General features: G+C 34.3%; 1 long non-coding RNA gene and 2 pseudogenes across 1 annotated transcript in view; 2 read left to right on the top strand and 1 right to left on the bottom strand.

Moving 5' to 3' along the window:
* Window positions 1-25,445, bottom strand: part of LOC142617131 (uncharacterized) — a 65,703-nt gene that overhangs the window by 717 nt on the left and 39,541 nt on the right. The window lies entirely within an intron of this gene.
* Window positions 2,034-7,831, top strand: LOC142615302 (nudix hydrolase 26, chloroplastic-like; annotated as a pseudogene).
* LOC142615300 (exocyst complex component EXO70A1-like) lies at window positions 21,859-23,515 on the top strand (annotated as a pseudogene).

The raw sequence follows: 25,445 nt of genomic DNA, 5'->3' as shown, positions 1-25,445 counted from the left end.
CACATAGTATTCCAGTCCCACTGACGATGAAACAATCACGAGATTCTCATCTATGAGTTCGTCCAGATTTCCAACACTCATTGGTGAGCCTCTAAGATCATCGATTTTAGATTTGTCTTCCTCAGCTTTTTCCTCTTCTGGTTTGAGTCTTTCTTGGTTGCTCACAAACTCTTCCTCCATTAACAGATAGTCTTTGACACGCACGAGCCTTAGGAGTCAAAGACGGCACTTTGTGTGTGGAGTAACGCTTGGGAGTCGAGAAGCGGCATCTTTTTTTTTTTTTTTTTTTTGGCTTAATGTCGAGAAGCGGCATCTGGGCCTTTTCTATTTGCGATGTTTGCGACCCACTCGAGCTGGTGGTGCCGCCGGCTCGAATTTCTTCTCCTTCTTGTTGGATCCATCAGATTTTCGATCACCCGGTAAGCCTTGCCAGTTAAGCCCGCCCGAAGTTCCTTGGCCCATTAGGATGATTTGATTGTCTCAGAGACAGAGAAGCTAGATAGCGTTGTTGTTGTACGTCGATCTCGTTCCCCTTGATTTTTTTTTTTTTTTTGGTAATTGATGTTTTTCAGGAAAATTAAATTAAGAAATTAAAAATAAAATCATCCAAAAAACGGTGTTGTTTTGATTTAGTAAATGGCAACACTTAACAAAAAGGTAATGAAGTACTGAATTGACAAAATTTGAAATTTAAAAGAACTGAAATGACAAATAAATATTTATTTTATTTATTCAGCAAAAACAAATATTTTTATTTTATTAGATTTAAAATTTATTTTTATTTTGGTTTTAGATTTTTTACTTACATGGAATAATTAAATTGACTGACATGATTTCATTAGGCAAATTGCACATGTAACACACATGTAACACGCTTAAGTGGTCCTTAATGGACACATCAACATTGTATATAGAAGAGTTTTTTTTTAACAAACTTTATCTAACAATTGGGGAAGTAAACTAAAATTTAAAAATGAGGGAAAAAATTAAAATTATCCCACACTTTAAGAATGCAATTTGCAATTTAGTCATACTATTATTTACCCATAGGGTTTTGGAAATAGTATTGCCTCAACTGCTTGTATATTAGTATATACATGTGTAACATGTGTAAGTAATCTTATTTTGAAAAATAAAAAGATGAAGAGAACTTTTAAATAAAAATTGAATTTTGTAGTGGCTCGCTTAAGCAAAGCCTTTGTATGTGCAATTAATCGACATTCTTTAAATGTTGATTGGAGACATAAAGTTTATTTTTGACACTCCATTTGTTTTGCTCAAGCAAGGATTGAGCGGAGACAAGCCCACTCTAGCAAAGTTGAGTGGGCCCTAATAGGCGTCCACTAGAAACAAGCATAATAAGCACCCTATTTTGCAGCCCTTCATTCCTTTTGTTTCATCATGTTTCAACCAAGGGCAAAATGGTAACTTTACACATTTGAAAATTCCAAAAAATGACCTTAAGAACGTTTACTTTTTTGTTTTTTTAGCAGATATGAAAAATCATGTTGTACGATGGCAAGAGAAAAGAGGAGCATTTTGTTTAACTAAACAATGGCCTCTTCTTCCTCTTTTGCATCTCTAGCCAAAGTTAAGGTGGCACGTTTACTGTGAAAAGTAATAAATAAACAAAACTATCGCTACTGAGAATGATGTCTTCGAGTATCCAGTCAGCCTCAAGGAGCAAAATCTATCAGAATTCAGAAGTTCCACAAGTTCTGCAAAACTATCCACTCTGCTCTGTGTATAATTTTATGAGGGGCAGAAGTGCCATGGCATCTAAGGTTTATTGGGGTTCTTTTTTTTGTGAGGTTTCCCTTTAATTCTCATTGTCCTCCTTTTTTTTTTTCTTCTTTTTCGTGGGATACTTTTTTTTATTTATTATTAGTAAAAAAAGAAAAAGATCTAGCCTAAGGAAAAAAAGAGTCTGTCAGTATTTTTAATACTAATGCTCCACGGTTGTCTATCAACTCATGCATGATATTTTAATCTAACAATTCCATTGTTAGCAATAAGTTAAAGCTTTGACAGATATGCGTTATGCACTTTATAAAATCAGTGACTTTGGATCACATTTTAATCTTACAATTCCGTTCCAGTATGTTTCACTTTCACATGCAGGTACCTTATTGGTTGACATATGACTTCCCACCTGAAAGGGAAAAGCTTAAACATTAGTGGGGATCAGACTGGAAGGGTCAAGCACTGAAGTGGTGAGCATATGATATAGCCATACATTGTTAGATGTGGTATATATGGTGAAGGGCTGCAACTGAGTCTAGATTAGGTCAGATTTAGTTTAGGGAATTAACCAAGTTGAGGATTAGTCTATCAAACCCAGGACAACTGAAATATCAATTTGTAACCGTTTTTTAAGGTGTAATTACTATTCATTCAATTTTGTGGAATTGCATTTATATAAGGGCCATACCTGCTTTTGTAATTTTTTGATATGTGACAAAAAATTTAAAATTTCATCCACATGCATGGGTCCTCACCCCAGTTTTGCTTCTGCTATGCTCTTAGGTCTCCATTCAGAACTGTTCAAATGATAAAAGTAATATAGAATTTTATGCTTGAGAAAGAACTTTCAGACGTGATTATTAGGATTCTACTTTTGAAGTTTCTAATGCTTTTCATATGCTATTTAGTTTGTTATTTTACATTTTGTAACTGCAAATTTCCAAAACTCTGTCATATTATATATTTGTTTAATCATTTTTGTTTTTCAGAATTCATTATAAACTTGTTAATTGATTTTGCAGTGGTAGCTGTTCTTTTGGTTTCTTGAACTCAGTGCTAGGTTAGTATTAGAATTTTAGAATTGCACAATTATTGGAAATTCGGGGCTGTTACATGTACTGTGATAATCTCTTAAGACTATATCTCCAATTTTCATTGCTTGATTTAAGCAACCACTTCAAGGCATTTGTCACTGGAGATACATAACTGTTTTCTGGATGGAAGTGAGCCTGTCTGTAGATAGTTATAGTAATTTTGGAGATCTGACACCAAAGCTAAAACTTCTCATTCTGTCTTCCATTGAATATGAGATGGGAGAAAGCATCATTGATTTAGCTATTAAGATTTTAGTGATTTGTGATTGTGGTTGTTGAACTAGTAGAACTTATAGTAATTAAAAGTTATAGTAGTTTTTACTAAATGTATTTCCTTCTATTCATGATATAATTCTTTTATATGAGATTATTATTGGTATTTTGTACATTTTAATTTAATAGGGTGGTGTCAATGAGGGTGAAGATCCTAGAAGTGCAGCCATCAGGGAATTAAGATAACAGATAGGATTTTTTTTTTTTTTTTTTTTTTTTGAGAAACAAGAGACAGGAGTTAGTTCGGCAGAAGTTACTGCAGAGGTATGAAATTTGGACTTTTCTTCCTTAAATTACCATTTTTTTGGGATGCTTATAGACTTTGCTTGAGGAAAGTGTGGACTACAGTAGAATTGCTTAATAAAGCTGTTGATGCTTTCCTTTGGAGATCTGAATTGAATGTCTTTTATGCTTAGATTTTAAGAAATTGATCAGCTTTGATGGAGGACAATTAAAATAAGGAAGGCATAACTATTCCTGAACGGATCTTCATTGTCTGGAAAGTATCTAGTTTGTTAACCTTCTTTAATTTTTCTTTTTTTAAAACTCCACTGTATGGTATTATAACTGCTTTGCATGACTGATCTCCTTCGATTCAGAACCTTCAATACCTTACCACCCCCCCCCCCCCACCCCAACACACACACCACAAAAGGGGAAAACTGAAATCTTCTCCTCTTGCATACTCAACCAAGCATGTGAAAGGACATGGTTGCCTCTGGCTGAAAAACAGAGAACTTAATTGTTTTTTTTTTATTAAAACTTAAAAAGGAAAGTGAGATATATTTCTGTTTAGCATCTTTACTACTTGACACTATATCTTGGCAAGGTATCTATCCCATAGGTGTTTGTGCACCCTAGCTAACTTGAACAGCAAAAGAGGACTCATGTAGCCAATTCCAATTAGTAGGGCTTAAGGCTTAGTTGTGTATTTCTGTGTCTGTGGAGTGTGAGATTGATCCAACATCTTTGAAAGAGCAATATAAAGATCAAAATTATTCTTCAAAAATATGGTCTAAGGGCCTAAGGAACACACTTCTCTAGGCTTCATTAGATATTGCTGAGTCGTTTTTTGGGTGTTTCTTTACATTAGAAAGTTGCTGGTTTAGTATAAATTAGTGTTATTTTTATTTTTATTTTTTTTGAAGTCTTCGGTGTTTTGTAATTTTCAGGTTTCAGGGTATGGGGTAGAACTTTTTGTTGGTTGAGTCTTATGATGAGTTTTCATATGTTGTTAGGCTTTATCTGTGGGTTCTAAAAATAATTTGGAATTAGTTAATAGTCAAGCCCGGAGCCTGATAGGGTTATGTTTAGCTGGCTAGCTACATATATTGATGTTACAGTATTTATTCAATGCACAGAACAAGTTGTGTTAGAATATTGTAGTAAGTATGCTCTTAAGTTTATGTGATGCAACCCTTCTTCCTAGAAGCTTTGATTCCTAGAAGCTTTTCTCTTTGTTTTCTGCAACTTGAAAGTTGAAACGTTGCATCCAGACCTTGATTCCTCACTCTTAGAACCCTGAACTTTATAGATTATAATTAAAAGCCTAGCACCGCCCACATTTTATTAGCCTCCAAGCCCATAAAATCAGATCTTGTAGAGTTCTGATTTTCTGTTTGCAGCCCTACATCGGATCTGATCTCATTAAATCACCTATTTGAGCTTCAGAGCATACCCATCATGTTACTTTGTAAGTAAACCTTAATCCAATCTTTGTTTCCAGCCTTTTCCACTTTAAAACCCTAATCCTAGGTCTTCCTAAACACTACAACAAATGCTTTCCAGAAACTCATGCATTAGATTTAGTATCACCACCTCTGTCCCACGTTAATCTTACCAAGCTGTGTATAATGACTGGTTTGGTGACTTAGGTCAAGAATTCTGAAAAGTGGCTAAAATGTCACATTTTTGTTTGTATTTGGGGTCGGAATACACCTAAAAGCGCACAGAAAGAAAAAAGGAAAATATAGGAGAGATGAGTTGAACATGAACTAGGGTTCTTGGCCATCACACGTCCATCAAGTAGCTAGTTTTCCCATGTTTTCTTCATTCATTTCTTTAAGATTATGTAGATCCATAACTTTTACAGATGATGGCCAACCAAACTTGGCGTCATTGTTTTGTCAAAGTCAGCATACTTGCCGCTGACCACAGAATTGATAAATCTTACCCTACCTTGAGCTTGACACATGAGTTACACAAAACCAAAGTCAGAAGCTAAAAATATTGCAGATATATCCTTATACTTAAATAGAGGTTTTACCTTATTTTAGAACCAAGATTTATTACTGGTTTGTATTTACCCGAGAAGTGCCATTAACTTTCAGACTTGAAATCAGAATTGACTTGATGATCTACCATTCTGCAGTTTCCACTTTTCTTAATTCGCAGAGAGAGAGAGAGACTGTAATACTTGGTTTTTGAAGGTATGCCAATGTTTAATATCCACTCTGCTCTCTGTGTGTTTTTTATGGGGGGCAGAAGTGCCATGGCATCTAGGTTTATTAGGGTTCTTATTTTTGTGAGGAGGCAGAAGTGCCATGTCCTCCTTTTCTTTTTCTTTTTTGTACGTGGGCTAAAAACAGCAATGTAGCCTAAGTTAAAAAAAAAAAAAAAAAAAAAAAAAAAAAAAAAAAAAAAAAAAAAAAAAAAGATTCTGTCAGTAATTTTAGGACTAATGCTCCACGGTTGTCTATCAACTCATGCTTGTTATTTTAATCAATTCCATTGTTAGCAATAAGTTAAAGCTTGAGTTGGGTTTCAACCTTATTGGTTGACATATGACTTCCCACCTGAAGTCAGGGAAAAGCTTAAGCATCAGTGGGGATCAGAGTGGAAGGGTCAAGCACAGAAGTGGTGAGCATATGATACAGCCATACATAGTTAGATGTGGTATATATGGTGAAAGGCTGCAACTGAGTCTAGACTAGGTCAAATTCAGTTTAGGGAATTAACCAAGCTGAGGATTAGTTTATCAAACCCAAGACAACTGAAATATCAACTTGTAACCATTGGATGTATTCAACCTAACATAACCTAATCTAGGGTACAAAATTACAGATTTTTTTGGCTGGGGGCACGTAGAATATAGTAATTTGGATGCGCAAGTAATTTCAGAATTAAATTTGTCTCCATATATGTACATGCCTGTGAGTGTAAATTTGTATTTAACTTCTGTGAAAGCAATAGAGATGAATCTAAGGAAGTCTCATCTAAACAGGAGAAAGCTAAGAGGAAAGTCACTGCAGAAGCTACTGCTACTACTGTTGTAAAATAGTGAAAGCTCAAATTACCAAAATTAATTGTGGAAATATTTTAGGCTTGAGAAAAATCTCCAAACAAATAATTGGAACAAAGAAAATTAATCCAAAATAAGATAGACACAAAACACCAAGATTTACGTGGTTCGGCAATAGCCTACATCTACGGGCGACGACGAACAAATTTACAAATTTGGGATATTACAAATTAGTGTAGAGACATTCTCACAAACCCAAATCCCAAATACACCCAAATAACTCTCTCACAAATACAAAACAAAGAACCAAAAGTTCACAAATACCAAATACGAATACCAAATACCAAATGCGAATTACGCACAAACCAAAGAGAGAGCCACAAAACAAATCCCAAAGTTGCAACGTACCAAGAGAGAGCAAATCACAAACCCCAAAACCAAAACCAAGCGGTAACAAACCTCTCACCATTTCAAATTGCAACTCACAATTATCAACACAAATATCAAACAACCAAACGAAGAGAGGCCCTTTTTCTCACACACACTCTCATCTCTCTCTCTCTCTCTCTCTCTCTCTCTCTCTCTCTCTCTCTCTCTCTCTCTCTCTCTCTCTCTCTTCAATTGCTGCAACACACTGCATATATAGGATGTTAAGTCGGTGAAGACACAAGTCCTCCAATCAATAGAATTGTATTCCTTCACGTGCAAAATACTAATTCAAGTAAAGACAAAAGTCTATCTACTTTGCTACTATTCCAAACCAGTCAATATACATTAAGCACGTGAGGTCCAAAACATTAATTCCAAGTTGAACTTGGATATCTAAGCCGGGTTGGGAATTCAATGGGCAATTATCCCAAGCGACGTGGTGCACAATAATAATCCAAGCCATCAAATATAACAACTAATGCAGAAACAGAGGATAAGAAGAAGAAACAAGTTACAGAGCTACAGGCCGTTTAGTATTTTGTTGTAAAACTACTTGTAGTTTAGGAGTTAGTTTATAGATAGTGGATTACAGCTGTCAGTTCATTTTCTGGAGGGAAAGTTAGTTAATTAGTTTTTGTTAGTTCTGTTTATTATCTTTCAGTACAGGTATATATACCTTTGTACACAAACAATAATTAATTGAGTCATTCAGATTTCTCAATTCAGATTTTATAACTTCGTCAAACTTGCAAACCCTTTCAGGTTTCTTCTTAAATTCACTGGGAAGGATGAAGAAATCAATCTGTTGGGTGATGGGACTGAGAAAGCTTAGTTTGGCGAGTGGTCTTGGATATCTCCAGAACAAATAGTTGAACTTGTGGGTAGACAGTATCTTTTTACTTTTCTTTACTGGTTCAAAAACGGCTAGAATTGGTATTTTGGTCTTGTTGGTTTACTTACATGGTCTTTTTTCCATTCTGTGCAGGCAGTGGATTTTAATAAGCCTGTTTACAAGGAAGTTATGACAGTTTTTGCTCCATATCTTCAGTAAACTTAAGTTATAGTATTCACTATTTGGTTGCTTCCAAATGGGCAGTCCTTCACTTAACGAAATGAGATGATTCAAAATAGGAAAATGATTCAATGAGCCATGGTTGACTAAGTTATACATACCGGATATCACCTTGCAAGGCCAAGTCCTTGTAATGACAACATGTTGCTATGTTAATAAAAAATATATAAATTAATAAATTCACTAGGTCTGTTTGTGGCAATATCATCCCGTTTTCCGGGATTTATCTTCATTCTAGACAGGTTATTAGTTATAACATATTTCTTCTTAAACTAAAATTTAACAGATTACATATTCTGTTATTTAACAGCTTAGGGCCTTAGGCTATTGAGATAAGTGTTAACTTTTAAAAATTCAACTTTCAATGCAAATTATCAGGAATCCCATTCAGATGATTTTACCAGTGGGTTTCATCTGTGATTTTATGGTTAGCTGCAAAGGTAATAATTTACCTTTGAAATATTGTTTGAGTCAGTGGCGGTGCCACCTACATTTCAGGGTGTTCTTGGGAACACCCTGAACTGGATTTTTTTTTTTTATATATAATAATTAAAAATAAATTATTTATTTACCCTTAAAAAAAAATTAGTAACACCCATCAAAGGTAGGAACACCCTAAAAAAAAATTATTTGTTTAGCAAAAAAAAAAGCCAAAAAAAAAATTGAACTAAAATCTGAAAAAAAAGAAAAAAAGAAAAAAAGAAAAGTGTAACAAAGCAAGCGGCAGGCCCACAGATTCCCGAAAAAAATCAACGGATGGCAAGCCCAACATATGGTAGCAAACCTAGTAACCCACGGATTCTCCAAAAAAAAAAAAAAAAAACCTAACCTAATATACTGAAATCAAATTAGGCCAAACACTTCACATTTCACAGACGCAACAACCAACGGAACGGACGACGGAGTAGGAGATCGCCAGATCGGGCCGGCTCAAACTCGATCTCCCATTCAAACGGAAGCTACATCTCGATGTGCTGCCCTGCCTGCCCGATCGGTCTTCCTCAGTTCCTCGCCTCGCCTCGCCTCGCCACTGTGCCCGATCGGTCTTCCTCATTTCCTCACCTCGCCACTGTACCCGACAACGCTGCCCCTTAGGTATTTCATCTCTGTGACTCTGTCTCAGTCTCTCTGCTCTTTATCTAAAGAGTGAAGAGGGAAGAATGAAAGTGAAAAAATGGGACTCTCTCTGTCTCAAACTCTCTCTCTCACTCTCTTTTAAGACTTTGAATTGCGAACTGTGATTGTCATTTGTCTGCTTTTGCCTTTTGGTTAGTATACTTTATAAATTTTTATTTATATTTGCACTGTTTTTGGAGTTATCCGTTGGTGTTGATGTTGGTGTGGTGAGATAAATTAATTGTCTGTGTTGGTGTTGGTTTCTTTTGGTGAAATACAATTAATTGGCTTTATTTGATTGACTCTAGTCTTGTAATTGGGGTCATGGGGCATTGGGGCCTGTTGAATTGGAGTGAATGGGGTGTGGCTGTTTGCTAGTGCAATAGTGCAACTAATAATTAATAAACAATCATTTAATTAACTAATAATTAATTGGAGGAAGTAACTAATACACAATAATTAATAATTTAATTAACCAATACATTATAAAAGACAAACAAATTAAATTATGTTACTCTAGGGTAAATAACAATTAATAATTTTATAATTAATGAAACAACAATATAACAAATTATAGTTTATAAAAGACAAAAAATTGATGAAACAACTAAACAACAATAATTAATAATTTCATTAATATTTCAAATAAACTTATAGTTTATTGTTTATTCTTTTGCTAGAAATGTGGACAAATATTTGATAAGAAAACCACAAACCCAAAAAAAAAATTCATGGAAAATTTTTTTAAGAACACCCTGAGAAAAATTCCTGGGGCCGCCACTGCATTTTGAGTTGATTGTTTATTTAATTATTTTACCCAAGCCAATAAATAAATCGTTAAATACTAAAGAACCTGCCAAATCATTGGCCAGTCCTAAAGAATTGTGACCCCCCCCCCCCTTTCCCTCTTCCCATACAGGCTGTCCACCTGCAACAAGTTGGTTCCGTCATTTTTATTTATTTATTTATTTATGTTTATGGTGCATTTTTCTTTTCAAAATTGAGTGTCTATTGGCTCCGTACTTGTTCTGAACTAGTGCATATATGTTTATAAATAGGACTTTGATCATTCATTTTAGTCAACTTTTTCATTCTCATTTCTACCTTTCAAGGATAGATCAAATTTTCCATTTAATCATTATTTTAGCAACTATTTCGTTAGTTGGCATATTTTCGAAACATTTTAGCAAACTAGTATCTCGAGCCTTTGAGACTCGAGTTCAGTGAAGAAACTCGAGCCTTTGAGACTCGAGTTCCAAGCTGATGTAGATAAGTAATCCACGTGTAGAGACTTGAGTTCCATTGAGTGTGTAGAGTGAAAGAGACCCACGACAGGAACAAACCTAGCACACACAAACCTAAATCTTTCTTCAACAAAACTCGAGTACCACGTAGATTTTTTCATCCACAACTTTGAACTCAAGGATTAGAGACTCAAGTTCCTTCACTGAACTCGAGTTTCAAAGCCTTAAGATACTAGTTTGCAAACTTGACAACAAATTAAATAGTTGTTAAAATAATGCTAATTGCCAAATTTCCTCTAAAAGGATGTCTCCTTAAATCTTCTCAAAAAATAAAAATAAAAGCTTCTCAGTGTACGGTTTGAGGTGGTAAGTGGCTCCCTTATTCATTTTTGGGATGACATGTGGTGCAGCGAAGTTCCTCTCCAAGCGTCTTTCCACATGTTGTATAGGATTGCTCAAAGGAAGGATGCAATTTTAGCTGATGTTTTGGGTGGACAGAATGGGTTTATTCATTGGGATATTCATTTTACTCATTCTATCCAGGATTGGAAGTTGGAGAGTTTACAATCTTTCTTTGCTTTATTGTATTCCACTAATATTGATCGGAATGGGGTTGATAAAATGGTGTGGAAGCTTGCAAAGAATGGATCTTTCGAAGTTAAAATCTTATTATAGAGTCCTAACTACCGGAGGAAGTCATGCCTTCCCTTTGGAAAAGTATTTGGAGGGTGAAAGTTCCTTCTAAAGTGGCTCTTTTTACTTGGCCAGGCTAGGGGAAAGATTCTCACTTTGGTTAATTTGAGGAGGAATATTTACATTGTCAACAGATGTTGCATGTGCAAGAATAGTTGGGAATCAGTGGGTCACTTGTTCCTTCGCTGCTCTTATGCATATAATTTGTGGACATTTGTGTTTAGCCTCTTTGAGGTTTCTTGAGTGGAGAAGGTATTAGGTGAGACAGGTGTCTCACTGGCATGATGTGGGACCCACACGCGTGGATCTACTAGCTTGTTGGAATAGAGGGGTGGGTGGCAGGTGTTGGGCAGCAGTTATTTGGGAGCAATTCCCCAATGCATCATTTGGACTATTTTGCGAGAAAAAAAATCTTAGAACTTTCAATGGGGAGGAACTTTCCATCATTGAACTGAAATGGTTTTTCTTGCTTACTCTGTCTGATTGGATGAGGGCAATGAGCGGTCACATCCCCTTTTTTTGGAAATTTTTAGATTTGTGTTTTTTACTTAATGTCTTGTTTCCTTTGGTACATGTCCTGTGTACCATAGGAATAGTTTGTGTGCTTCTCTTCTATTAATAAAGTTCTCTTACCTATCCCCCCCCCCCCCCCCCCCCCAAAAGAAAACTTCTCAATGTTAATATCTTTATAACTCTAGGCTGTCAAGTGTCACCAGTATTTAAGTGGTATGATTCAGCTGAAGTTTGCAAATTATTTTTCCCTAGATCATTGCTGCTTAGTTTTGAGTGCACAAATACTGATGCTTTTAGATGTGGAATAGTTTCATTATTTTTTTTTAAATTGAACTTTTTATTAAAAAAAAGGGTAAGATAAGGAAAATGGGACCTTTTATTTTAAGAAAGGGTAAGATAAGGAAAAAGTTATAGTACTTTAATTCCACAAGCCAATGCAATGCAAAACATTTTGTCAATATTAGATGCAGACCACCTTGAACTTTGAATACCAAATTCCCCATCTCTGTGATGGTTGACCCGTCAAATTTCAAATTCCAACTATGGAAGGGCTCTCAATTGCTTTGGCATAGGGTAACAAATCCGTCTGACTGATTTCTCTTGGTTTTTCTTAATCCAAAAAAAATAAAAATGAAAGAAACAAAAGGGTTCTGGGTTGATTTGGTGCAGCTAGCAAATCAGATTTGTTCGGCAAGGAATCATGAAGGAAAGGAGGAGAATGATATAAAGGCCCACACAAATTATATCTAGTTTATTTTAGGAATCAGATTTTGGTAAAAACCAATCACACTCAGAGGAATTAAAAACAAAAAAACAAAAAACTGGTGGAAATTCTTTGCAATGTTTTATGAAAAGTTGATTTCTTACCTATCTTTGATCAGACTAGGAATTATGGATTATAAACTAAAGAAAATTTGAAAGTTAACTATTAGTCTAAGCTTTAAACTACTAAAGGCCATCCAGGTTATGGATTCATTCTTTCATGGAAGCATGACTTATGTTTATCTTTAAAATAAAATATAGAGTTTCATAAGAATTATAAAAAAGAAGTAGAACAAAGAGGAGAGAAGATAGAGCAGGTAAACCATCTTCTTACTCAAAATTCCATTAACCTTACTTGAGAAACTTCCTAATAGGATTCTTCTGGGTTACTAGGACTGTGAATTTAGAGTATCTAATAAAATCATATGTAAGCTAGAAAGAGGGAAAAACAACTAGGACTCTGATGCGAACCTCAATCGACACACTTTGAGACCCAACAAAAATATTGGAATATTTAACACCAAATGATGCGAACCTCAATCGACACGCTTTGAGACCCAACAAAAATATTGGAATACTTGCCCAAGAAAGCTAAAATTCAGATTTTTGATAGAAATCCTAACCCAACGTTTATAATTGAAACGCGAACCAAAGCTATAAGTTGACCTTGACCCAATGATTATAAAGAATCACGAACCAAAGGTATAAAGTTTGAACGCCACAAGGAAGAATCCTTGATAAGTTCACAGTTCTTGAAGAACCAAAAGAAGAGCAAAGCCTCACCTTTTTTTGATTTTTATTCAATAATATTCTATGAAAAACGTTTACAGACTTAAGGGCCTATTTAAGGGCTCCATAAAACTTGACAGACAAGAAAATATATTCTAAAATAACTCCTAATTGATACCTTACCATATCTAGAATCAAATTTAACCTAAAAAGCATTAAATGCACCTAAAAACAAGGAATTAAATCACCTAAACCTAAAATAACGTTTTTACATAAAAATACCAAAAATAATAAATTACAATAATTAAACAGTAAATTGTGTCCTACATCAGACCCCTCCACTTGAAACAAACTCGTCCTCGAGTTCATCTTTGAAATCTGAAATCTTCCGCTCCAAATAAACAAATACTTCGAATGCTTTAATGACTTGATCCGGTTGTGAAATTTGAATCCTTCATAAAGTGTAGCAGAAAATTTCTTCTCATCTACTTTCAATTTATTTGCAATATCAATCAACAAAGGGTTGATAATAAAATTAAAATTTTCTACTCCAAGAAAATCAACATATTGTATAGTCATCTTCAACAAATCAACTGAGACTTAAGGATTGTAAGTTGTGGACTCATCCTCATATTTGACCTCAATTGAATCTTCCACAATGTTCTCAATAATTACCATCTCTCTTTTTTTTCAAGTTTTTTTTTTTTTTTTCACTTTTTTTTTTGGATGATAACAGGAAACAAAAGATAAAAGGGATAGAAAACTGATTTTAGAACCTGTGCTCTGATACCAAATGATGCGAACCTCAATCGACACGCTTTAAGACCCAACCAAAATATTGGAATATTTAACACCAAATGATGCGAACCTCAATCGATACGCTTTGAGACCCAACAAAAATATTGGAATACTTACCCAAGAAAGCTAAAATTCAGATTTTTGATAGAAACCCTAACCCAACGTTTATAATTGAAACGCGAACCAAAGATATAAGTTGACCTTGACCCAATGATTATAAAGAATCACAAACCAAAGATATAAAGTTTGAACGCCACAAGGAAGAATCCTTGATAAGTTCACAGTTCTTGAAGAACCAAAAGAAGAGCAAAGCCTCACCTTTTTTTGATTTTTATTCAATAATATTCTATGAAAAACGTTTACAGACTTAAGGGCCTATTTAAGGGCTCCATAAAACTTGACAGACAAGAAAATATATTCTAAAATAACTCCTAATTGATATCTTACCATATCTAGAATCAAATTTAACCTAAAAAGCATTAAATGCACCTAAAAACAAGGAATTAAATCACCTAAACCTAAAATAACGTTTTTACATAAAAATACCAAAAATAATAAATTACAATAATTAAACAGTAAATTGTGTCCTACATCAGACTCTGTGATAACAATTTGAGAATTGTAAACCATGCTTAGCTAAGTTCGTATTTGGGAAATCTAAGTTTGTTTAGCAGTAGAAGGTTGTGTATATATTAGAATTATTAAAACTGATCCACTTTGCAATTCCCATGTTGTTTGCTTGGTCCTTCATTGGCGTTGTAATTATATCATTATTATTAAAGCTTGCTAGTGAACTGCTATACCTAATATTTACAATTTTCTTCTAATGGATTTGGATTATTCATAGAGATGATTTGTAGCTAATTGACATATGTATGCATTGTTATTTTCCTTTATTGATCTAATCCCATATGAAATATGCATTATAATATATATGGCGTAGAATTGGATGTACACGTAACATTGGAGAAAGTAATAATATAAGGACATGTTAGTTAAGGAAGTGATAAAGAAATATGATTTTGGATAGCATAGGATGATGGAGATGAAGATCCCTAGTGAACTCCATATAAAAAAGTGGACCTATTTCGACCCTTGTTTTTTGAGGGTTTATTAAAATTTGTCCAAATAAACACTAAATGTAACATGCAGGTGACTATTACTAGGCTTACGGAGAACCTTCAAAATAAGTCAACATATAACCCTGGAAAAAATGGTGGGCACACCAGCGTGAGTTTTCGCTCTAAAATTTGTAGATTGCTCTTTTTCTCTCTCGCGCTCGCTCTCGAAGTAGATCGCATTTTCTCTATGTGCGAAGATGAATCTCCAGAATGTGAGGAATCTCTGATTGGAGGAAGGAATATTCCGATGGTACCTTTTTTTTGTGAAAATTAAGTTCGTATCTTGATCATACATAACGCAATCGTAGTGATTGAATATTGTGCATTGCTCTGTGCCTCAATCTTTGTTTTTATTGATTGACTATGGAAATTAGGGTTCAATTTTGGTGTGTGATTTACTGATTTAGGGTTCAATTTTGGTGTGTGATTTTAAACTTTGCTTTAGTAGCTGAGTATTTTTACAATTCAAAATTTCAACCAGCCATAGATAGAGTACTAATGTTCCCTAAATCATTTCATATGGGTTAGTAAAAATTGTTAAGTCTTTTTGCAATTTTTTTTATTATAAATAGGTCTTTTTGTAATTCTATATTCAATTAATTTAGCAGGCTGATGCGAAAGGAAATAATAAGTCTTTTTGGATTGATTTTGGTTTTAGATTTGTGATTAATCGGGCTCTCTTGTGGTTGAGATTCATTCAATAGATAATAGGGTACTACCAATACATCAAAATAGTATACACATTGCACTCAAAGTAGCAACTGATTTGCGAAGTACCACTTTGTTTCATGGTAGATTGTCTCAACAAACATGGTTGGTTCTCTACTCTGCACTCGAGAAGCCATGCGTGTGATGAAGAACCAGGATAAGGGGGGCCACAATTTTTAGTACTATAGGGATTTAGTTTATTCTCTAGTGAGCAGAGGTATGTCATGTGGTTTTTGCCAATCATTATTCAATGATTCATGGAAGTTTGTGCTATTCCAAGTTGTTGGTGACTCAGAACGATTTTCATTATTTTATATCCTTCAACTTGTAGCTATGGGTCCACAAAGTGTGGCCTAAGGCAGCTTCAAGCATCACTCTTGAAAGAGTGCAAGCGGTCCAAAGTTGGGGTGCACACAGCATCTCCAGTCATGGTCCTTACTGATCTTCTGCTTAGGTGTGGAATATATATCCCTGCATTTTGCAATGCACGTATAGCTCCATTCTGATTCATCTCCCGACAACATTTTAAGGGCCTGAAGTCCCTGAACTATTGAATGAAACTGCGAGAACTTGTTTCTTTTGGTTTATATTGTATTTATTCATATTACATTGGTTGACTTCTTATGTTATGATTGCCCTGCTCAAATGTTTGTCATAAAATACTTTAGTTGAAAGATAGTGGGTTTAATCTTTTCCCTTTATTTATGATTTCTTTTTGTTAACCCTTTTCCAAATCCATTTATTAGAACTTATATTAATCGTAAAACTTTCTATAATGTTACAGAAGTTTTAGCTCAAACAATTTCAATGGAACTTTACCAGCTTGGAATGATGACCTCCTTACAACAGCTGTAAGTTTTATATATATATTTGTCAAACATGAAGTAACCTCTTCTTATTAGCTGTGCAGTATCATTATTTACCTATAATGTTTCAGGAACATTAAAACTCTGATAAAAGTTATAAAAAAAAAAAAAAACCAAGGGTTTGGTATACCTGTATGAAATACTGTTTATTTAGAATAGATTATATTTTCTCTGAACAATTTAGGCATGCTCTGGCACTAGATTTCTTGACGATTTCTTTTTAGTAAATGCAATTAAGATACAGCCCTATACAATTGTCATTGGTTTGGAAACCAAATTTTACCGGATTCATAGCTTAAATGTTCAAATCTGTTTAATTTTTAGATTACATATCCTCTATCCTAACAGTTGTAAAACCAGCGCATTGTAGGAGATGATCTATGAATCTCTCTCATACAACATGTGGATTCTACAAACATTATACTCATATTGTGTTTCTCATTTTAATCCCAACTGGTAGCATTATATTTATGTTTCTCTATAAATCCCAACTGATGCACAGAACCATCCTTGCATTATGATAAAGATCTTGCTATCACATATTGCCAAGGAGAGGCTTGGATGTTGGAGCATAATCTGGGACACCGGTTTCCAACACAAATGCTAATGAAAACAGTAGTACTAAGGATTATGAAGGTGTGCAGTTTGTTATTGTTGACTTTTATTTCTGCTAGTTAACTCACATTATGATCTGCATCATGGTTGTTGTTGTTTACTCTGCATGGCTGTAATCTAGTTAATATGTATACTTTGCGTTTTATGGCCAGCCAAAGGTTATTCCATCTACAAAAAAAGGCTTCCCTTTGAATGTCACACCTTCCCTACTAGAGAATGAGTTCAAGAAGTTTGGACCTATTAAGAATGGTGGTAATTCAAGTTAGAAGCCAAAAGCTATGTCATATGTTAATCAAGTTTATGTTGTTCATTGTTAGCTGTTCCCTGAGCATATAATTATTCTCCATGTGTCAATACAATAGGGATTTTGTTTTGGCTTTGTGGAATTTGAGGTGGCAAGTGCTGTGCAAAGTGCAATTAAGGTATACATCTGTGTTATTCTGGGCTGATCTGTTTTCTATTTCTCTGTTATTCTTGATATGATTGAGCAGATGAATGGGCCATAACTTCTTTCATTGGTTGAATTTAGGACTTCTTAGATCTTGTTGGTGTAAATATGAGTTTATACTTATTTACATACTAAATCTAAGGCTGTTTAATAATTTATGGGCCTTTGTTATGACTGGGATATGCTGTTTATGTTTCTGAGTTTTTGGTTTAATTGAGCAAGTTCTCTGCAAGGTGCAATTTTGTTGTGCTGTTGTTCATCGATTTTGCCTTGGTGATATGTTCTTCCTTTTTCCTTTACCTTTTACCTCTCTTTTTATGTTTTACACGATGGAGTAGATAGATGCACTATAACTTGTTTCATTAGTTGTTGTTGTTTACTCAGTATGAGTGTATTAATCTAGTTAATAAGCATACTTTGCATTTTATGGCCAGCCAAAGGTTATTCCATCTACAAAAAAGGCCTCCCTTTGAATGTCACACCGTCCTTACCAGAGAATGAGTTCAAAAAGTTTAATACAATGTTTGAATTTTCTACCTCTTGATGTCAATTTTATTACAAATCATGCTTCAGAATTTTCTGCGTCTTGGTTCAAGCTTGCCAAATAGTGTAAGATAAGTTTTGGTGGTATTCCACTTGAATGGAACACATAATAGTCCTAAGATCAGTTTTGTTTTCTGTTGTGGTATTAAGCAAGATAGTGGTGTCCTTGGCCATTTCATTAATTTCGAAAATGTATATCAGATATTGCTTAATTTCTCCATCATTTTCAAATTTATGTTTCCTTTAATTTCAGTGCAGATGCCAAGTGTATTGCTCATGGCAGCATTTCCCAATTTTCCTATAGTATGTGTCAATTCTCTGTGCTCCTTCTCCCTTATTGAATTAGAAAAAAAAATTTCTAGGATTTATTGAATCAAAATCTAACTTAAGAAAACTCTTGGTTTCTTTGCATTTCTCTGATTTTCCCACTACAACAAAATGTATTTTCAGTGACGAAAAAATTCGTCACTAAAAGTCCAGTTTTTCGTCACTAAGAACCTTTAGTGACGAAATCGGACTTTTAGTGACGAAATTCATTTCGTCGCTGAAACCCCGTCACTAAAAGTCCCGGTGATGAAAAATTTCGTCGCTAAAAGTCCGATTTGATTTATAAAAAAAAAACTTTTAGAGACGAAAACGTTTCGTCACTAAATGTTTTCCTCACTAAAAACATCATTCAGTGACGAAAATATTTCGTCACTAAAAACACTTTAGTTTATTAAATTATATTTAGTGACGAATAATTTCGTCACTAAAACTATTTTCGGGTACATATAGTGACGAAAAAGTTCGTCACTCCTAATGTATAAGTTGTAGAAAGCAAATATAAACTTTTCAATCAAGATGGAAAGGTCAAATTACACCTATTATGCATCAATTTTAAACTTTTATGTTAAGTACATATATACCAAAATCCTTAGACTTTCTACCTTAAAGTGCATTGGCAATATTTAAAATAACATTAAAGTGATTCTGTTTAAACTAACCAGTGCCATCATGATCCTCATCAATACTAGTGTTAAAGTCTAATTCCACAAAACCATTCACTTCACCTGTAATGTCATTCATATATCTCTATAGTCTATATCCTCATTCTACGCTAATCCCAAAAAATTGAACACTCATTTTGTCATCAAAATGGATGATAGAAAAAACTAGCAATTAGGGAAAAAAAATCTCATCATTTGTCTTGCAAGAAATATTAATAGAGTAGCACAACGTATCTAAAACATAATCTAAAGAACAATCCCCCATTAAATCAAGTAAATTAACAATCAGAGAACACAATCCCATTGTGAAATCAGAGTATCATTACCTAAGCAATAATCAACACAAGAAAATTTAGAAGATGGGTAATCTCATTTTGAGTTCATACATTACACCTAATGTACAGGTACTTGTACACTACATATATCTAACAGTGGTATCAATGTGGAAACCAAACCAAGAGAGTGAGGATCCAAAACTAGAATCATCCAAACAATAAGAACCATAGAAATAAAAAAGAATTACAATAATTGATAAGTACGTATATAAGAAACTTTCTTCACAACCATTACACAGTAAATATCAAATACCCAAACTAAACAAAAATGCATATACCCATTACTGTATCAAACAAAGAAAAAACCAAAGGAACTAGAATCATTAAACAAAAAAATTAGCAAGAATTTAGAATCATTAAACAAAAATATCCAAAGGAACTAGAATCATTAAACAAAAATTAACAAAAAAATTAACTCAAAAGGGAAAAAAAAATACCCAGGCTTGTTGGTGGGAGGCGAAGGGTCGCCGAAAGCGTCGCAAAGTGAAGCGTCGTCGGATGAAGCGTCGCCGGATGAAGGATGAAGTGTAGCGAACTGAAGCGTCGCCGGCGAGCTTGAAGCATCGCCAACGATCGGCGGCCCGGCTGCGTCGCGATCTGCGACCTGAAGCGTCGCCGATCGCGACGCTTCAGGTCGCCGATCGTTGGGGACGCTGAAGTGTCGCGATCTGCGACCTGAAGCGTCGCCAATCGCGACGCTTTGGGTCACCGATCGCGACGCTTCAGGTCGCCGATCGTTGGCAACGCTGAAGCATTGCGATCTGCGACCTGAAGCGTCGCCGATCGCGACGCTTTGGGTCGCCGATCGCGACGCTTCAGGTCGCCGATCGTTGGCGACGCTGAAGCGTCACGATCTGCGACCTGAAGCGTCGCAGATCGCGACCTGAAGCGTCGCCGATCGCGACCTGAAGCATCGCCAATCGCCGGCGACTTGAAGCGAAATGGCTCTGGGCTTTTTTTTTTTTTTTTTTTTTTGGACCGAAATGGCTCTTGGGTATTGAAAATGTTTTGTGGTTTAGCTGAGTTTTGAAATTAGGCTTTTAAGATGTTAGTGACGAATTTCAGTTTCGTCACTAAAGACCGGGCTTTATTAAGATTTTTAGAGACGAAATTCATATTTCGTCACTAAATCATATTTTTAGTGATGAATTGTGATTTCGTCACTAAAAACATATAAGTACAAAACTATTATTATTTTTAGTGACGAATATTTTTCGTCGCTAATTTTTCTTTATAGCGACGAAAAGATTTTCGTCACTAATACTATCCACAGCAATACCTACAGTGACGAAATGTTTCGTCACTAAAAATTTCAACTTTTAGCGACGAAATATTTCGTCACTATAGACTAATTAAACTCGCGCCAAAGTTTCCCTCCACTGGCGCCCATTTTTCAGATCACAATAGCGACGAAATTCATTTTTCGTCGCTAAATGTTATAATTTTTTTCATTATTAGTGACGAAATTTATATTTTGTCACTAAAGCTATATTTTTAGCAACGAAAAATATTTCCTCACTAATTTTCGTCACTAAAAATACATTTTGTTGTAGTGTCCTTTCGCACATTTCTCAAAAATCTGAAAGTTTTATGGTGCAAGTCAAGTTGATTAAGTTCAAAATAGAGTGGGTAAGTGTGTGTATTTGTGTGTTAGACACCTGTGGTTAAGATAATAACTCACGAATTGAACTATGCTACTTAATTTGCTTTTTTAGAAACATGTTACATTTTGAAAATCACATGTCAATATGGACTTCATTGTATGACAATTTTTCAATCAAACACCTAAACCATTAACAAGTGCATGATTAATTGGTTTGTCTATTTCCTTGCAGTTCTTAATGCAAGGGAAAGTTGGTGGCTATGCATCAGTATTTGAGAAGTACCAGGAGAAGGCAGAATCTTTTATGTGAGACCCTTTAAACATTAGTACATCAGGTTGTACTCATTTCTCTTCTTCTTCTTCTTCTTCCTTTTTTTTTTTTTTTTTCCTCCTTTATCTAGTTAAAATACTAAGTTCCTTTATGTTAATGTGAAAATGTCTACATAAACTTCAAGAATGAACAATTTAGTAACTTGGAAAGCTAATTGAATTTTGTTTTGATATTTGTGTTTTGGTATAATATAGATTTTTTAATATGTGGTTCTTTAAAGTCTATGTGCATGGCTATGGGTTTTTATTTATTTATTTTTTTGAAAAGAGAAAACCTTATTTTGAGGGTTGGGAGACCCTCAAAAAAAGGTTATTGTTCTTTGGTTTCCAAACCTCGATAAAGATAAAACATTTGTTTCAAGAGTCATGTAGGCTGTTGAAATTTCGGTTTCAAGGGTCACAATAGAAACTTCTGTTTTGAGGGAATTTGTTTCAAAGGTCATCAAGGGTCAGTTAAACCCTCAAAATAATATTATTTTGAGGGTTTTTAATACTTTTTTCAAGGGTTTTGACCCTCGAAAAAAATTAACTTTGCCGTAGTGATAATTTTGAGCACCCACACAACCATGTTATTTTTAAGTTGATGTATCAAGATGTTCAACGAGTACCCTTTGTTTAGGGATACTCATTCTTCAGTTCTAGAAGAAAGCCTCCGAAAATTGGGAGTTGAAAAACTTAGCAAAAGGATGTTCAGAAGATGCAATGGGAGGTTTTGGAGGCCAAAATCGAGAATTGGATTCATTTCATGCGTATTGCTGTAATTACTTGTCTGGAATTTGAAGAAATTTGGCAGTTTTCATGTTTTGAATATATGGTTATGCATGAACAGGTCAAACTGCTTTATGCTGGAGAGCGGATAGTTTGTGATCAAATATTTGAAGGCTTTGATTCTCTCAGGGATCAGTGTTTGGGTGAGGTCACTGCGAGCAGTGTTTCAATGCTACTTAGTTTTGGGGATGCGATTGCCAAGAGCAAGAGATCACCAGAGAAGTTATTTGTACTTTTGGACATGTATGAGATAATGCGAGAGCTTCACTCAGAGGTATAGTTGATATTACTAATCCATAGAAACCTGCACTAAGATTTCTGCTTATGACTCATTGGGACCAGGGTAGATGACAAGGCTACTGGGAAAATTCATAGTTATTTCATTTTATTTTGGATGGAGCTGAAAATTTTGTTCTGAGATTGTTGTTTGAAAAGTCTAGGATCCTTGGAGCTAGTGGTATCCATTCTATCGTATATTATACTTCATAGAATCCCTCTCATTTTGATTGTAATCCATTCATAGTTTTCAAAGAATCCCTCTTTAAAGAAATTTCCTGTACATATCCTGTGTACCTTATATATCCTTATATATCTAACTTTTCAAAGATCATATTTTAGGACATTATAAAATGGGATAGAGAACCAATTAAGAAAAGGATGTAGGGAGTGATATTTTGATAAATTTTCAACTCTTTGAATAAAGAGCTTTGCAACCCTCTCCCCCAATCTGTTGTTCAATATGAGGTGGATAAATTTTGCTTAAAATGTATGTATCTACTAAGTTCTTTAGATTGATGCTTTTCTTTGATTATATAAATTATTCCCAAAAAATTCAAAATGTGTTTCTTTTAATTGAAGAAAGAAATTGACAATTTCTGAGGGGCAGGAGAAGAAGATAAATTTTGCAAATAGACTTTAATTCTTTGGTGCTACCTATTAATCTTTTAAATATATCAATTTAAACATTCTTTAATTTTGAAATCATCCTACAAGCTTCCCTTCTGTTTCGGTCCTATATAGAATGGTATGGTTTCTACATTGCCCTAATTCTGGGTATGTGATTATATTTGATGAAATAATTTGCACTATATATCATTTATCATGTCATTCTTACATAATATCTACCTTTTATTTCAGTTGTAAAGGATTTCAAGGTTTAACAGGTTCTTATGCTTAATTAGCAGTTGCCCTTTGTATGAAGTCATATTTCAAGAGTGCTACAAGCCTACAAATCAGTTTATTAACTTAGGTAACTGAATTTATTTGCAGATTGAAATGGTTTTCAAAGGTAAGGCTTGCAGTGAAATAAGAGATTCCGCATTTGGTTTGAGAAAACAGCTCGCTCAGACAGCTCAAGAGACCTTTGGAAATTTTGAAGAAGCTGTTGAAAAGGATGCAACTAAAACTGCTGTCTTGGATGGAACTATCCATCCTTTGACAAGCTATGTTATTCCTATAATCCCATTTTTTGTGGCAGGGTAAAATTTAGTTTCATACATTCTACTTTGTTCTAGTTGTTGATGATTGAGCAGTTAAAGTCATAGTGACTTCACATGTATCCACCTATAAAATAAAAATAAAAATGTATCTTTATATTAGTATCTTTCATTGTTTAAATCTTTATTTTCTATTCTTATCCTTTTATATTTGTTCTTTTACTTTTAATTTTTTAGTTGTGTCAGACTTTGCTTTCATGTTCTAATTTGTTGGGAGGTGCTGCCGCCTTAAAATAAAGACGAGAGCTTCTCTCTTATTTACATAACAATTCAATAGAAAGCCTTGTGAAGAATATTTACAGAAGATCCCTGAAAGGAGGCTTGAAGGGCAATTTTGGTAGTTCTTGAGAAGTATGTGGAAAGGAAAACTCTTGGATTACAAGCAACTATTCTTTGGGTTTATTTTTTTGGTGGGTATTTACAGGCGACCATTTTTATACTGGAAGAATTCATAGTATCAAGCATTTAGGTAAAAAAGTATTCTAAAGTATGATCAGGGGCTGTTTGGTGGCTAGTGGGTAGAGAAAATGCTGTTTGGTGGCTATGGGGTCCACGGATGAAAGAGTGACATATAAATGATATTGGTTGCTGTATGGCTAATGTTTTGTGGTCCACTTTAATAATGTTTTGTCATTATATGATAGTTGTTTGAGCATGCTGCATGGCTGTTTGAAAAAAAAGATGGTTTGCTTACGTCTTTCTTTGTTGTGTAGCAAAATATAGTATACCATTTGGTGAACTATAAACGTGGTGTTTTTGATCTAATACAAGGAATAGGACATGGCAGTATATCAGTTGGTGAACTATAAACGCAGTATATCATTTGCTAACATATAATGTTTTTTTTTTTTTTTTTTGGTAATGAAAAGTAGGATATTATTGTTTTTGATTTGATATAAGGAATAGGACATGGCAGTCTATATGCTATTAAATTCTAAAAATAAGATTTTGAACCATGAAATTGGCATAATGGACAGATTTTGAAATGGAAAAACAAAATCTTATTTTTGTGAGTGCTACTTGAATGGTGTCCTTGGCTTTGTTTCATTTAAAATGAATATATTTAAAATATATTCATTTCAATGTATTCAAGTCTTATACTGTTTCTTGTTCATATATTTAATTATATGTTAAAATATAATTAAAAAAAATTAATTTACATTTTAAAAACTATCAAAAACATATTGTGAAGTGTCCAAATTTTATAATAAATAGAACATGTGCCTGTAACTTCTTTGACTAGGACTCTGAATAATATCATAACTATTTTTTTTATTTAGATGGATTTGAATGATGAGGGACTTAAGACCATAATTTTTTCGAAATATATGCGGAAACTAGCCTTGGTTCATGGTTCATACCGCTATTTGTGCTACATTATTCATCGAATGCAACGTTTGAAAAGACATGTTCCCTACATTCCTACACAATCAGCCCTAGAAAGACAATTAGTTCGTGGTGAAATAATGCATCGACTTAGATCTAGTGAAAAATGCTATAATGTAATACCCATGGGTCCACAAGCTTTTCAAGGTTTGTGTGACAGTTTGCGAAGAGACGGTGATCTTCAAGACACACAACGTGTCACAGTTGAAGAGCAAGTTGCCAAGTTTCTTCACACTCTATCTCATAATGTGAAGATTCGTACAATGTCCTTTTTTTGTCGTTCCGGTGAGACCATTAGTCGCCATTTTCATAATGTGTTAAGATCAATAATTATGTTAGAGGATCAGTTCCTTCGACAACCTGATGGAACCCAAGTGCCAGTTGAAATATTATAGAGTAGTAGGTACTATCCATATTTTAAGGTAAATATATCATGTATATATTATATATTTGATAGTTGTTTAGTATAAGTATATTTTAAGGTAAATGTCTTTGAGAGATATTTTTAATTTCAAGATTGTGTTGGGGCA

This window comes from Castanea sativa, chromosome 11, assembly GCF_040712315.1.
Source record: "Castanea sativa cultivar Marrone di Chiusa Pesio chromosome 11, ASM4071231v1".
NCBI classification, from domain to species: domain Eukaryota; kingdom Viridiplantae; phylum Streptophyta; class Magnoliopsida; order Fagales; family Fagaceae; genus Castanea; species Castanea sativa.
This window is presented reverse-complemented; position numbering and strand designations above follow the sequence as displayed.